Source organism: Nyctereutes procyonoides, unplaced genomic scaffold (assembly GCF_905146905.1).
Source record: "Nyctereutes procyonoides isolate TBG_1078 unplaced genomic scaffold, NYPRO_anot_genome, whole genome shotgun sequence".
NCBI lineage: Eukaryota > Metazoa > Chordata > Mammalia > Carnivora > Canidae > Nyctereutes > Nyctereutes procyonoides.
In genome coordinates, this window is record NW_026575120.1 from 6,454,482 (window position 1) to 6,468,573 (window position 14,092).

Consider the following 14,092-nt stretch of genomic DNA (forward strand, 5'->3'; position numbering starts at 1 on the left):
AATAAAGGCTTTGAAGCCCTGGACCCTCCTATTTGTTAGTTGTCTGACAGTTTTACCTTATCTTGATTGCCTCAGTTTTCTTTCTTTCTTTCTTTCTTTCTTTCTTTCTTTCTTTCTTTCTTTCTTTCTTTCTTTCTTTCTTTCTTTTTTTTCTTTCTTCCTTTCTTTCCTTTCTTTCCTTTCTTTCTTTTCTTTCTTTCTTTTCTTTCTTTCTTTCTTTCTTTCAAGATTTTATTTATTTATTCATGAGAGACACAGAGAGAGGCAGAGACACAGACAGAGGGAGAGGCAGGCTCCATGCTGGGTCTCCAGGATCACGCCCTGGGCCAAAGGCAGGCGCTAAACCACTGAGCCACCCAGGGATCCCCTTGCCTCGGTTTTCTCACTGACAAAATGATATCTAGGTTTGTGTGAGGATTTAGTGAGAAGCAACTGGCACATTGGTTCTCCCCCCAAGAATAACGCTAGTTCCTAAATCGTGGACCACACACTTTTTGTCTTTTTTTTTTTTTTTTTAAGTCAAGTAGTTGACCGTTGTCTTTTAAAGCCATATAAAATGTTTTTATAAAATACAAAGAAGTATTCAAAAAAGGACTGTAATCTCACTGCCCAGATATCTACTATTATATTCCAAAAGATGAAGGTAATGTTACATACATTATAAACATTACATTGAAAATGAATGTATATATACATGATACAATTCACATAGGATAGAAAGACAAAATGAAAAAGCACCAGGCCCACACACAAACATCAAAGATAACACACTGAAGATACCTTCTGTTACGTTTCTTGCTGTTGCTCATACCTACCACTCTTTTAATTTGTTCTATTTACGGTAAAAGATATAGTAAGAACTTATTAAGGTATTGTTTGTTTTTCCCCCAACTTGAAAGATAATATTACCCTCATCTTACAGGTGACAAAAACGAAGCACAAACTGTTTAAGTAAGTCCTAATTGACACAGAAAGTCTTGGGACCTGGATTTGAATTCAGTTTGATTTTAGAGCTTGTGAAATCAAGCTTAAACTGTTAAAACCTCTCCCTGGGTTGAGGTCACTTTTCATTTTGAGAAGTTGTGATGGAGAGTTTCTGTTTTTGCGGTTTTTTTGGGGGAAGAAGTAATTGGGAGCCGAAACTCCTGAGTAGCATTCACACTTTTTTTTTTTTTTTTTATTGCAGCCCACACTTAGGTATTTATTTTACATTGTCTCACACACGCAGAAGTAGAATCAAAAGTTTCAAGAAATAATACTTTCCCTTATTACATGTGCTGTCTTCTTATATTTTATATCTTATTCCATTCATTTTGTTTTACAACTGCTGTCTGTGGTTCATTAATGGGTCACAAACATGAGAAATACAGGGAATCAATATTAGGTTCCTGGATCCATTCTTGACATATAGATACATATTAGATAATATAGGTCCTATTAGGAATTTAGTGAATTGAATCATAAACAGACTTCCATATAACTAGATATTTGCTCCAGGGTGTTGCCTATCTTAGATGGAGTAGCATTTCTTTTTCTTTAGGTCTTGTGAAAGGTCTAAGTCTGATATAATGAATCAACTGAGGTTGTTTTCTTTTGCATACTTTGTTCCAAATTGGACTGTTTTAGCACATATCACAAATCTTGTCATTCTTCGCCATGCCACGTTATAAATAATCATTAACAGATGATAGTTTTATTTATTTCCATGATAATGTACTTATTTAGGGTAGTCACACATAAAATAGTGCATGTCTCCCCAATCAACTTCTTCCCGTTTGCCACAATAGTTTCTTATTGTTTTAGAGTTTTACATGTGCTCAGAGAAGTTACCAGACAGACAGTAAAACATAGTCCTGTAAAGGTGTTGTAATTATGAGAACCTGACTTTGAACTGGTTTTTTTAAGAAACAAAATTTTTAGTTTGTACTGATTTTTTAGTTTTTACTTTATACCGCGTAGCATTATACGTGGTATAAAAACATAACACTCTGTAGTCAGTTTCTTATACTTTGATATTTGTGTGCAGAGTATAACAAATTGCTTAAGTCTGACCTTTTTCCATGTGTAGGGTGAGTAGTTAACAGGATGATTCTTGGTTAGGATTCGAGTAATGGGATTGTCATGGAAAAGCCATTTTAAAAGGAAACTGGAACAATCCTTGGGAAGGAAAAGTTTAGAAATTGTAATTCATTTGCTCTACAAATGTTTTGTTACTTGTTATAGATCACGTGTTAAATACTGACACAATTTTGACATGGCAGATAGTCTTTGCCCTTATGGAGCTTACAATCTAATAGGGGAGACTAAACAAGAACAGCAGTAATAACAAAACCCCATAAAGTACGTAACCTGGAGTTACTGTAATGTACTGTTTTGGAGGAGGTGATAGGGATTCTTGTCCTGGTTTTAGGGCATTTAACAAAATCTTTCTAGATAAACAGGGACTTAAAGAATGAGTCCAATCTAGCCAAGCAAAGTTTGGAGAGGAAGAATTTTAATTAAACCTTTATTTCCATTTAGAAATAGGTTTACAGTTCTTTATAAGTCATATTTAAATCCTATGACTTTTAAAAATACAGTAATTCTTTCCAGCAGCAGAATTAAGATTTTTTTTTTCTATCCCATTTTGAACTGTCATAATTTGTTTAAGATAAGGCTTAGAGGGGGGATCCCTGGGTGGCTCAGCATTTTAGCGCCCGCCTTTGGCCCAGGGCACGATCCTGGAGTCCCGGGATCGAGTCCCGCATTGCGCTCCCCGCATGGAGCCTGCTTCTCCCTCTGCCTGTGTCTCTGCCTGTCTTTCTCTCTCTCTGTGTGACTATCATAAATTAAAAAAAAAAAAAAAAAAGAAAAAAGATAATGGCTTAGAGGGAGCCTGAGTGGCTCAGTGGTTTGGCGCCTGCCTTTGGCCCAGGGCATGATCTTGGAGACCCAAGATCGAGTCCCACGTGGGGCTCCCTGCATGGAGCCTGCTTCTCTCTGCCTATGTCTCTGCCTCTCTGTGTGTCTCTCATGAATAAATAAATACAATCTTTTTTTTTTTTTTTTAAGATATGGCTTAGAGATAATGATGGAATCATTCTATTCAGAATGGGAAACATAATCTCCAGTTTCCATTGTTGATGTAGATTCTCAAACTACTATTTCTAAGGCCTGAAGATGGCCATATCAAAAGGACCCAGTCTTTTATTGTTGACTAGAGTTTATATAAGACTTTCTCTTCTACAGATAAGATCCTTGACCCTGGTTTTCTATTGTTCAAAGGACAGCAGTCAAGCTTTATAAATAGTGCCAATTTAGAATGGTATTACTTTTAAGTTTAGTACCCAGGAGTGACATTTTTGTCACGGGACCAGTATGTATTCATGAGATCTCTTTAAAAAAAAGTTTAGATGAGGTCTTTTTTTTAAAAAGAGACTTTATTTTATTTTAAATAAATATTTTATTTATTTATTCATGAGAGACACACATACAGAGAGAGAGAGAGAGAGAGAGAGAGAGAGAGAAAGAGAAAGCAGAGACCTAGGCAGAGGAAGAAGCAGGCTCCATGCAAGGAGCCCGATGAGGGACTCCATCCCGGGTCTCCAGGTTCAGGCCCTGGGCTGAAGGCGGCGTTAAACCGCTGAGCCACCCGGGCTGCCCCAAAAAAGGACTTTAACAAAGCATTGAATTCAAGATTTTATGGTAAATTAAATTGATAAAATTTTGAAATTGGTTTCCTAGGTAGTTAACCTAAAATTAGGGTATGTGATATGAGGCGCTTCAGTATCAGAACCAGCAAAATACGTTTGACAGTTTTATGCTTTCTTTTGACTTGGATAGTATCTTCAACAACACACATTTAACCATGTAAAGGTTGCCTATCTCATTCCTGACTCTTCTGATTTTTCAGCATGGCCGTGCTTGTCTTTTTTTCCTTCACCACTATGTGAATTAAGTTCCTACACCTGAAAAAAGGACAGGAACAACACTGTATCCTCTAAACTTTTGCCCATCAGTGGCTAAGAAAACAGAGTTCTTCAGTTCTCGAGTGGGTTAACATTGGCAAGCTCTTTGATTATACTTTCAAGCAAATGCCCTGCCTCTTGATTTTAGAAGCTTCTAATTTGGTAAAAGGAACTAGCGTATTTTTTTTTTTTTTAAGATTTATCTATTTATTCAGAGAGAGCAGAGGGAGAGGGAGAAGCAGGCTCCCTGCAGGAAGCCCGATGTGGGACTCGATCGCGGGTCTCCAGGATCACACCCCGGGCTGCAGGCGGCGCTAAACCGCTGCGCCACCGGGGCTGCCCAAGAAACTAGCTTATAAATGTCTTCCCAGTATATCTTTTTTAGTCTTTTCTTAAAATCTTATGCTTTGTTTAAGGTGCCCTTTAAAGCATGCTACGTAGAACTTTTAGTTAGAAAGATACGCTAAGTTTCTCTTTCTTAAACTTTAATAAAATCACTCTTTGGAGGCAAATGATTTAAAGGACAAAATAGATATTTGTAAGATGTTATATAAAAGTTGGTAACAAGCAAACTGGCCAACATAGAGGAGTGTTTGCATGAATTTAAATACTGTGCAATTCCTATTACACATTGGGGATCCCTGGGTGGCTCAGCAGTTTAGCACTTGCCTTCAGCCCAGGGCGTGGTCCTGGAGTCCCCGGATCGAGTCCCCTGTCAGGCTCTCTTCATGGAGCCTGCTTCTCGCTCTGTCTCTCTGTGTCTCTCTCTCTCGAATAAATAAATAAATATCCTTTAAAAAAATTCTGTAACACATTAATCTGCTTATATATTCCTCTATCCATCAATTTGTCCTTTTTTTTTTTTTTTTGAGCATGTCAGTGCTCAAATTGCAACCATCTGTGCAGGTTCCCCTAACAATGCCACTATATGCATATAATTATCTAGGGTTCAGTGTTTTTTTACAGATTTGTCTCTTACTGTAAAATCTGTAGAAATCTTATTTGTACATTCACTAAGTTTTGACAAATGTGAGCACCTGTGCAACTCAGGCCCTTATAGCAAGTCATCAATAACCTCAGAAGGTTCCCTTGTGTCCATTTCTTCAATCCCTATCCCAGACTATTCTGACTTTTTGTCCACTCTAGATTATAAGTTGCCTATTTTAGAAGGTCATATAAATGGAATTATATAATATTTGCTCTTTTTCTATAAGGTTTATTTTGCGAAGTTAATGTTTTTGATGTTGTAACATGTATCAGCTCCTTTTTACTGCTGAGAAGTATGTTATTATGTGCTACAGTTGGTTTATCCCTTCTGCTGATAAACTTTTAGGCTATTTCCAGTTTTGGGCTATTTGAATAAATCTGTGAACATTTCTGTAAAAATTGTTTTTGTGGACATAGGTTTTTTTTTTTTTTTTCTTTTGCGCAGATACCTAATACTGAAATTGCTGGAGCTCAGGGTGGTTAAATATTCGGTTTTGTAAGAAACTTCCAGACCTTTTCCCAAAGTGGATGTGCCATTTTACATTCTCATTAACAATGTATGAGAGTTCTACTTACCATTTCATGTTCTCAGACATTTTAATCATTCTAGTGGGAATGTGTGGTGTCTAATGGTTATTTTATTTTGTATTTCCTTGGAGTCTAATGTTGAAGACTTTTTCATGTGTTTAGTTGCCATTTTTGACAGAACTTTTATGAAGTTCTGTCTTTTTTTTTTAATTGGATAAAGTTTACTTTTATTGGGTTTATCTTTTTATTGTTGAGTTTGAGGAATACTTTATATATTCTGCATATTAGTCCTTTGCTAGCATCACATTATTCATATTGTAGTGATCCATTATTATTAGATCCTTTGAACAGTATTAAATTTAATTTTATTTAATGACATTTATATCATTTACATATTTATTATATAGTTATTGTTTCCTGTGACCTATGACCTGGATAAGGACTTTGACTTATTCCCAAGTAACAGAAATACATGTTTCTTACTGAAAGCTTATGGTTTTAGCATTTACATTTAGATTTGTGATCAGTCTTAGGTTCATTGTTCTATTATCTGTGAGCTGGAGTTGAGGTATTTTTTTTCCACTGTGTAGGTATCCAGGGTTTTTTTTTTAGCACCATTTCTTGAAAAGGTTACTTTTCTCTATTGGATTGCTTTCTCCATTGTCAAAAATCAGATGTTTGTATAAGTGGGGGTCTTATGTCCAGACTTCATTTTCATGCTGTCTTACTAATTTGTGTGTGTGGTTTTTTTTTTTTTTTTGGTCAGATTACATTGGCTGAGTAATTGTAGGCTTGTAATTAGTTTTGAAGTGGATAATGTGAATGTTCCAACTTGGCCCAGGTTTTTCAAGATGCATTTAGGTCTTCTAAGTCTATTTTATTTTTGTTGAAAATTTAGAATCAGACTGTCAATTTTTACCATATGGCATGGTGAAATGATAATTGGGATTATGTTGAATCTATAGGTCAATTTGGGAAAAATTAACATCTTAACAATATTGAGTCTTCCAATCCATGAACGTTATTTAGGCCTTTATTTTCTTTCAGCAATTTTCAAAAATTCTAGTGTAGGAGTCTTTCCCTAATGGGAGAGGGCGATTGTTGTGAGCCATCCTAGAAAGTTTTGCATGTTTACTTTGTTTTTCTCTTACATGTTTCATTTAATTTTAGTTGCACAATTATATGTGTTATAGTCCCCAGAGTTGACTAACATATATTCCTCCTCTTTATGTATATGAATACTACATCACTTACAAAAAAATGGAGCCTATTTCCCTCCCCCTGTATTTGAGTTGGTTTTGTGATTTGCTAGGATGAATGGAATGTGGCAGAAGTTTTGCTGTAGAACACCTGAGTCTTCAGAGATCTTAAGTTTTCACTTTATGCATTGGGAACTTTCTTGGAACCCAGCCACCATGCTTTGAGAAGAACCATGGAGAAGAGAAGTAGGCTTGTGGCTCTCACCCAGTACCCACGGCCAGCTGTGGACCACCTTGGATATTCCAACCTTGTTAAGCCTCCAGATGGAGGCTAGGCTCAAATGACTGAGCTTAGTTAACTCATAGTATCATCAGAGTAATAAGTGGTTGTTGTTATTTTAAGACAGATTTTGGAATAGTTTATTATATAGCAATTGATACCTGAAATAATTATTTATAGCTACAGTCCTAGCCATTTCTGTTGCGAATGCTCACCACTAGTCCTAATATTGATGTCTCTAGTTATTTTAGTGGTCTGTCGCTTGTCTCTAGAGTTTAGTCAGGAAGGTGTCCTGGAAACTGCATTTCTGAAATTTTTTTAATGCCAGTAACATTTGTTGCCTTATTCGTGGATGTCAGTTTGTTTGTTTGTTTTTAAAGATTTTATTTATTTATTCATGAGAGATACAGAGAGAGAGAGAGGCAGAGACACAGGCAGAGGGAGAAGCGGGCTCCTCTCAGGGACCCCGACGTGGGACTTGATCCTGGGACTCCAGGATCAGGCCCTGGGCTGAAGGTGGTGCTAAACCGCTGAGCCACCCAGGCTTCCTCTGGATGTCAGTTTGTATATAAAATCTTTGGTTCTCATTTTCTTTGCTGCATATTTAAAAAATGATCCCATTTTTTTTCTGGTAGAAACTTTTAATGTTGAAAATCTGATAGTAATCTGATTTTCTTTTCCCTGGTCGTTGTTCCTAGATGTCCAAAGTATTTTTTTTTCTTCCATAACGTCAATGTATTCTAACAGTCTATCTCTGTCTTAGTTTCTCTAAGTTGATTTTCTCAGGTACATGATGTGCCTTTACCTTACATTGTTTCAAATCTCTTATTTTAAAAAAGTTTTCTTGAATTTTAGTTTATAGTATTTTTTTTTCCTTTTATGTATACTGGAACTTTACCTCTCTAAACTTGCCATTTGCTCTGTGTGTGTGTGTGTGTGTGTGTGTGTGTATTGGTAAAATAATACATGATATAAAATGTAGCATTTTGATAATTTTTCAGTGTCATTAAGTACATTCACAGTGTTGTACAACCATCACCACTGTCCATTTCCAGAATTTTTCATCATCCTGAATATAAACTCTGTACCCATTTAAATAGTAACTGCTCATTCCCACCTTACCCCATGCCCTAATAACTGTTACTCTTGAATCCTTTTTTAAAAATATCTTTTTTTTTTGCTTTTTAAAAAATGTTCTTTTACCTTCCATTTTTCTTAAAGCAGGAGTTGGGGAAGTTATTCTGTAATTGGCTGGACAATAAATATTTTAGGCTTTGTGCCTTATATGGTCTTTGTTTCAGTTGTTTCAACTACTCAGCTCTGCTTTTGTGCCATGAAAGTATCCATTGACAATACATAAATGAGTAGGTGTGGTTTGCTCTAATAAAGAATTATTTATAAAAGCAACTGGTGGCCATATTTGGTGCATGGGTTGTAGTTTGCTGATCCCCATCACAAGGCATTCATTGGGGTATTTTTATTCTCTGAGGTACTTTTTTTTCCCTTTAGTTTTCCTTCGTGTTTGGTTTTTACTTCTGAAATGATTTTTTTTTTTAAATTTTAAACCATTTTCTGAATTCTGTCATCCTATTTTTAATTCAGTTGTATGCTACTCTTTCATATCTTGTGTCATTTTCACGTTGCCTTTTAGCTGGTATTGAAATAGTAGATCATAGATCATGATTTTGTTTTGTGAGCATTTTCTTCTGACATGCATTGTCTATAGGGTGTTATTCTGCTCAAATTCTTCTTATTTAAGAACTTTTAATGGGATTTTACCTCATTTTTTTTTCCATTGCTTATTTCAATAGAAATTGTTAAATAATTTCAAGGATAAGAAGAGAGGTCTGAGATGTTAAGGGTAACTTCCCTTGTTTGTTCTCATGTTGGACATGCAAGTCTGATCTAGGATAGATGAAGTCCCTCTCTAAGGTTCATCTCTTACAGTAGTAGCATTTAAATTATGAAATATCACCATTTTAAATCTCAGCTTGTATAGCCTTTGTATCACTTTCTAAGAGTGTTAACCAGAGACATTCTGTTAAGGGCTTTTTAAAAATAACATTTCCTCACACTCTGTTTATATAGATTTTTTTCACAAAAAGTCCCATCTACTCTTCTGTCTTTTCTTTCCCCTGGGCATCCCCTTCCATCCCAAGGAACTGTATAGATCAGAGCTAGGTGTTCCTTCCTTCCAGTCCTGATTCTTTAGCAGTTAAAAGGGAGAAAGAAATATATCTGAGAGATAGAAGGCATATTATCAAGGGCCTAGTTGTGAGCATACATATGTTTAAAAATGAAATCTTAAGCTTAGATCTCAGGAGAAGAAACATAATTAGGGAATGTAACTGATGCTAAGAAAATATATTTTATTATAGTGCTGGGTTTTGGAAAGGAGTAAACATCTTCATGAGTCTTGTGATGAGATGCAGGTAAAAAGACTAGACTAGCTTATTTTTAAATGCATTTAGTAGCCTTCTTTTGCTTCATGACAAATTTTTTGAGTGGTTCACTGTAAAATATGCAGTAGATACAATTGAAGAGATCAGTGTCTCTTAAATTTCTTATTTTTTCACATGTCAAGGTCCTTGAAGTTACTTTTACTTATCTTTATTCCTCTGATAGAAATACTCAGGAAGGTGGGACGTGGCCTTGATCATGGAATTTCCATTAAAGATTAGATAGGATAATTTTGAGGGTCATTTTCTAAAAATAATTTTTTGAGTAATTGAGAAAAGGTAGGAGTTTTGTTTTTGTATGCTTGTTGGATTTCCTTTTAAGGCTTCATCAAATGTCCAAGGTTGCTTTTCCCTACACTGAGTTTCTGGGTTCTTTGTCAAGTGGAAACTTGTTTTGCCTGTTTGTTCAAATATCTGTGTATAGAATTAAAACTGCAAGCTTAAGTCCCCTGGCCTCCATCTTTTTTTTGGATTCTGTCAGCTCCTTGTTCAATTTAAACTAGTGTCCTTTTTAATTGTAGAAAAGGTGATGTAAAGTTTCCTTTCTTCTTCTTCTTTTTTTTTTTTTTTTGCCTCCTTAATATAACAAAAAGTACACTAATGGTTGGTGGTAGCTGTTTTTGTTTGTTAAGACTTGCAACTTTTTTCTTATATAGTAGATTTTTTTAAAAAGTGAAGAGACCTTTGGTAGTTGTAGATGATTTGTATTAACTACAAACTGTATTTACTGGTTGACCAAAAATTCTTAAAGCTAAAGTCCCTGCATCAACAGTTATAGTTTAAAAATAACCTAAATCTCCTAGTGCTTAGTTAATGCCCAGCTATAAGGCTTTTTGAAAACCTAGGATATATATTTATAGACACCAAAAAGATCAGATGCCTTCAATCTGATATATTTACCAACCATGGAAACCATTTTTTGACATTCTCATCCATCTTGTTAATAAGATGTGCAGTTCTCACTTTCCAAAAGCTCGTGTTGTTCTTATGTTAACTGACTTTTTTTTTTTTTAAAGAAAGAAGTGGTATGGGATTATGGTTAGTGAATAAGTGAATACATTTTAGCCATTTTTCCCCTAATGTCTTGAGAAGAGATGCCAAGCTATGCTTTTCTTCTTTGTAGGAAAATATTCTTATTTGGAAAAAGACACTTGTGGACCAATATAAAAATTTGTAGCAAGTTATCAAAAACTTGGTTGCCCTTCCTCTCCCAAAATATTCAAAAATTTAACCCTAGAAAAATGTAATTGTTACTCTGTTGGAATTTTATGGAAGCAGATAAATTTGAAGTACATAGTAAGAGCAGCTCAGTATTTAATTCATTAAATTGTTCATACTACATGGTCTATAAATATTTGAGCAAGTGAATTTTGTAAGTTAATGCTTACAATGCTTTAAGAATCTTCTTTCTTAAGTGTGTAAAATGATAACACTTGTATATTAGTCCTGTCTTTTGTCATCAAAGTGCTTTCACTGCTCTGTTGACACATATATGAATGAACTTAGTTTTGATATTGTTACTAAATAATAGTATAAAAACAAATAAAAATAGCAACAGTTGCCTGGGAGTGATTTTTGTGCTCTCCCTATGTAATTTTATTTAATCCTTACAGCAACCATATACAAGGTAGATTTTCTTTTTTATAGACAAACAGACTCAGAGTTATGTCTTGTCCGAGGTCACAAAGCTTTTAAATGGTGGAGCCAGACTTAAACCCACATCTGGCTATTCAGAAATCATTTGGACCATGCTAACTCAACTAGAATGTTGGTGGCAATGAGAAATAAGATCATTTGAATCATTTTATAAATTGACAGTTGCTATTGCTTTCTTAAATTTGTTTTCTGAAAATAAAAGTAATTGTACAAATTTTGGAAAGAACAGTAAAAAGTGCATTATCTCACTTCTCCAAGGCAGCCCAGATAGTCATTTTGTCATATTTCCTTCCAGCTCTTTTTCTAAGCGCTTAAAATGGAGCAAAATGGGGGCTCCTGGGTGGCTCACTTATTTGAACGTCCGTCTGACTCGATCTTGACTTAGGTCTTGATCTCAGGATTGTGGGCTCAAGCCCTGTGTTGGGTTCCATGCTGGGTGTGGAGCCTACTTAAAAATAAAATAAAATAGAGCAAAATTGTGTATAGATGCTTTCTTAAAAAATTGTGACTAGGATTTGATTGGGACCATGTTTTTACAGGGAAGTAGATTATTGGAACATTTGCAGTTATCAGAACATTAGACCCTCTGACCTTTGCTTTATTATAAACATTAAAAGTGTGATTGGAAGTAACCTTTGAAGAACCTCATAATTAAATGGAAAAAGGATATTTTTAGCAATTCCTCTCATTTAAAGACTGCTTAAAATTGTTAGAAAATCTTGAAGATAAACTGCAGTATGTTTTGATTCAAAGAAGTAGTCAAGGAAAAATACATTTTGAAAAAACATGTGGGAATCACAATAGTTTGAAAGTATTTAATAATGCCACCAAACTGTACACTTAAAAATGATTAAGGTAGAGTTGTCCATTTTTGCAGCACTTACACTGTTGGTGGGAATGCAAACTGGCGCATCTGCTCTGGAAAACGGTATGGAGGTTACTGTTAAAAACTAAAAATAGAATACCCCATGATACAACAATTGTACTAGTAGGTATTTACTTACCCAGAATATACAAAAATACTTATTCAAAGGGATACATGTGCCCTGATGTTTATAGCAGCATTAGCAACAATAGCTAAATTAGGGAAAGAGCCGAAATGTCCATCAGCTGATGTGGATAATGAAGATGTGGTGCATAGATAGATAGATAAGCGCACGCACACACATACACACACAGGAATATTACTCAGCCATCACAAAGAATGAAATCTTGCTTGCTATTTGCAACAATGTGAATGAAGGTAGTGTTATGCTAAGTGAGATAAGTCAGAGAAAACCAATACCATATGATTTCACTCATAATGTGGAATTTAAGAAACAAAACAGATGAGCGTATTAAAAAAAAAAAGAGGCAAAGGAGGAAACAGACTCTTAACTATAGAGAACAAATTGAGGGTTACTGGAGAGTAGGGGAGTGGGGGATGGACTAAATGGGTGATGGGTATTAGGGAGGGCACTTATTGGGATGAGAACTGGGTGTTGTATGTAAATAATGAACTACTAAATTCTACACCTGAATCTAATATTACATTGTATGTTAACTAACTAGAATTAAAAAACTTGAAAAAGGGATGCCTGGGTGGTTCCGTGGTTAAGTATCTGCCTTTGCTTAGGGTCTGATCCTGGTCTGGGGATCAACTTCCGCATCAGGCTTCCTGTGAGGAGCCTGCTTTTCCTTCTGTCTCTGCCTCTCTCTGTGTGTCTTGTAAATAAATGAATAAAATCTTTAAAAAAAAAAAAACTTGAAAAAATACTATTGCAACCGATAGGGGTGAAAAAAAAAAGTTAAGTGGTAAATCTTATGTTACAGTTATTTTACTATAATTAAACTTTTTTTTTTACAATTAAACATTTTTATTTTTTTAAAGATATGGATATCTATTTGATATTATTTATCTATTTGATAGAGAGAACAGCCAGAGGGAGCAGCAGAGGGAGAGGAAGAAGCAGGCTCCCGGCTCAGCAAGGAGCCTGATGGTTAGGTTTGATCTCAGGGCCTTGGGATCATGACCTGAGCCGAAGTCAGATGCCCAACTGACTGACCCACCCAGGTGCCCCTACAGTTAAATATTTTTAATGAAGGTATCTATCATAATGGCATTTTGGTCATTCTGTTGTCCTAGAGAAAGCTCATTTCTTATATTACCAACATAAAGTATGGAAAATAGCATATTCAGTACAGTGAATCAGTGATAGAGTATACCCTTTATAACTTTCTATTAATTCACACTTCTGAGCATGACTATAGTCCTTGGAAGTATGAGATTCACTATTAGTGAAGTGCGTATGGAAATTTAAAGGAACGTCATGCAACTTTCTTAATTAACAGCCACTGGGACAATTCCATAGTGTGTTTTTCCCCTTTGGTCTATTTCTCAGGAATCTGGCATGAGCTGTAAGGTTTTAGAGTAGTTCAGTAACAACTCAATAAATATAAGTGCTATAAGGAACAGGATGATGAGAATGGCATTATTTTCTGCCCTTTAGGAAGTTTTTAATCAAAATGCAGTGGTTCCCAACTTTGTGACCTCAGGACTCTTTTACACTCCTTTTAAAACGAGTTAAAAGAGCTTTTGTTTGTATGGATTATGTCTATGAGATTTATCATAGTAGGAATTAAAACTGAGCAATGAAAAAAATAGCAATAATCTCTCTTATGTGTTAGAGTAAATCACACTGTTGGTGAAAACAAACTATTTTCCAAAACATTGATAGGAGAGGCATTATTTTACACTTTGCAAGTCATTTTAATGTCTGACAATACAAGACAGATGAAGTCTCACCTACTTCTGCATGCCATTTGTTGTGTTGGATTGAAGCATATGAAGAAAGTCCTGCTTTAAGTAGGTACGTAGTTTGGGAAGAAAGAACTATTTAATAGCATTTTCAAGAAAAAATAGATTTTTTTCCTTTGGTATTATACCCACATTTGCAAAATAATAGTTTCTTAGACGTTATTTGTAACATGGGATCTGAAGCCATATCAATGAGTTTTTCATACTCTTGTGTTAAAATTCATTGGTCTATTTTTTAC

At 35.2% G+C, this 14,092-nt stretch overlaps 1 protein-coding gene across 1 annotated transcript in view; it reads left to right on the forward strand.

The window, feature by feature from the left end:
- Positions 1 to 14,092, forward strand: part of TNKS (tankyrase) — a 214,906-nt gene that overhangs the window by 1,741 nt on the left and 199,073 nt on the right. The gene's annotated exons all lie outside the window — the stretch shown is intronic.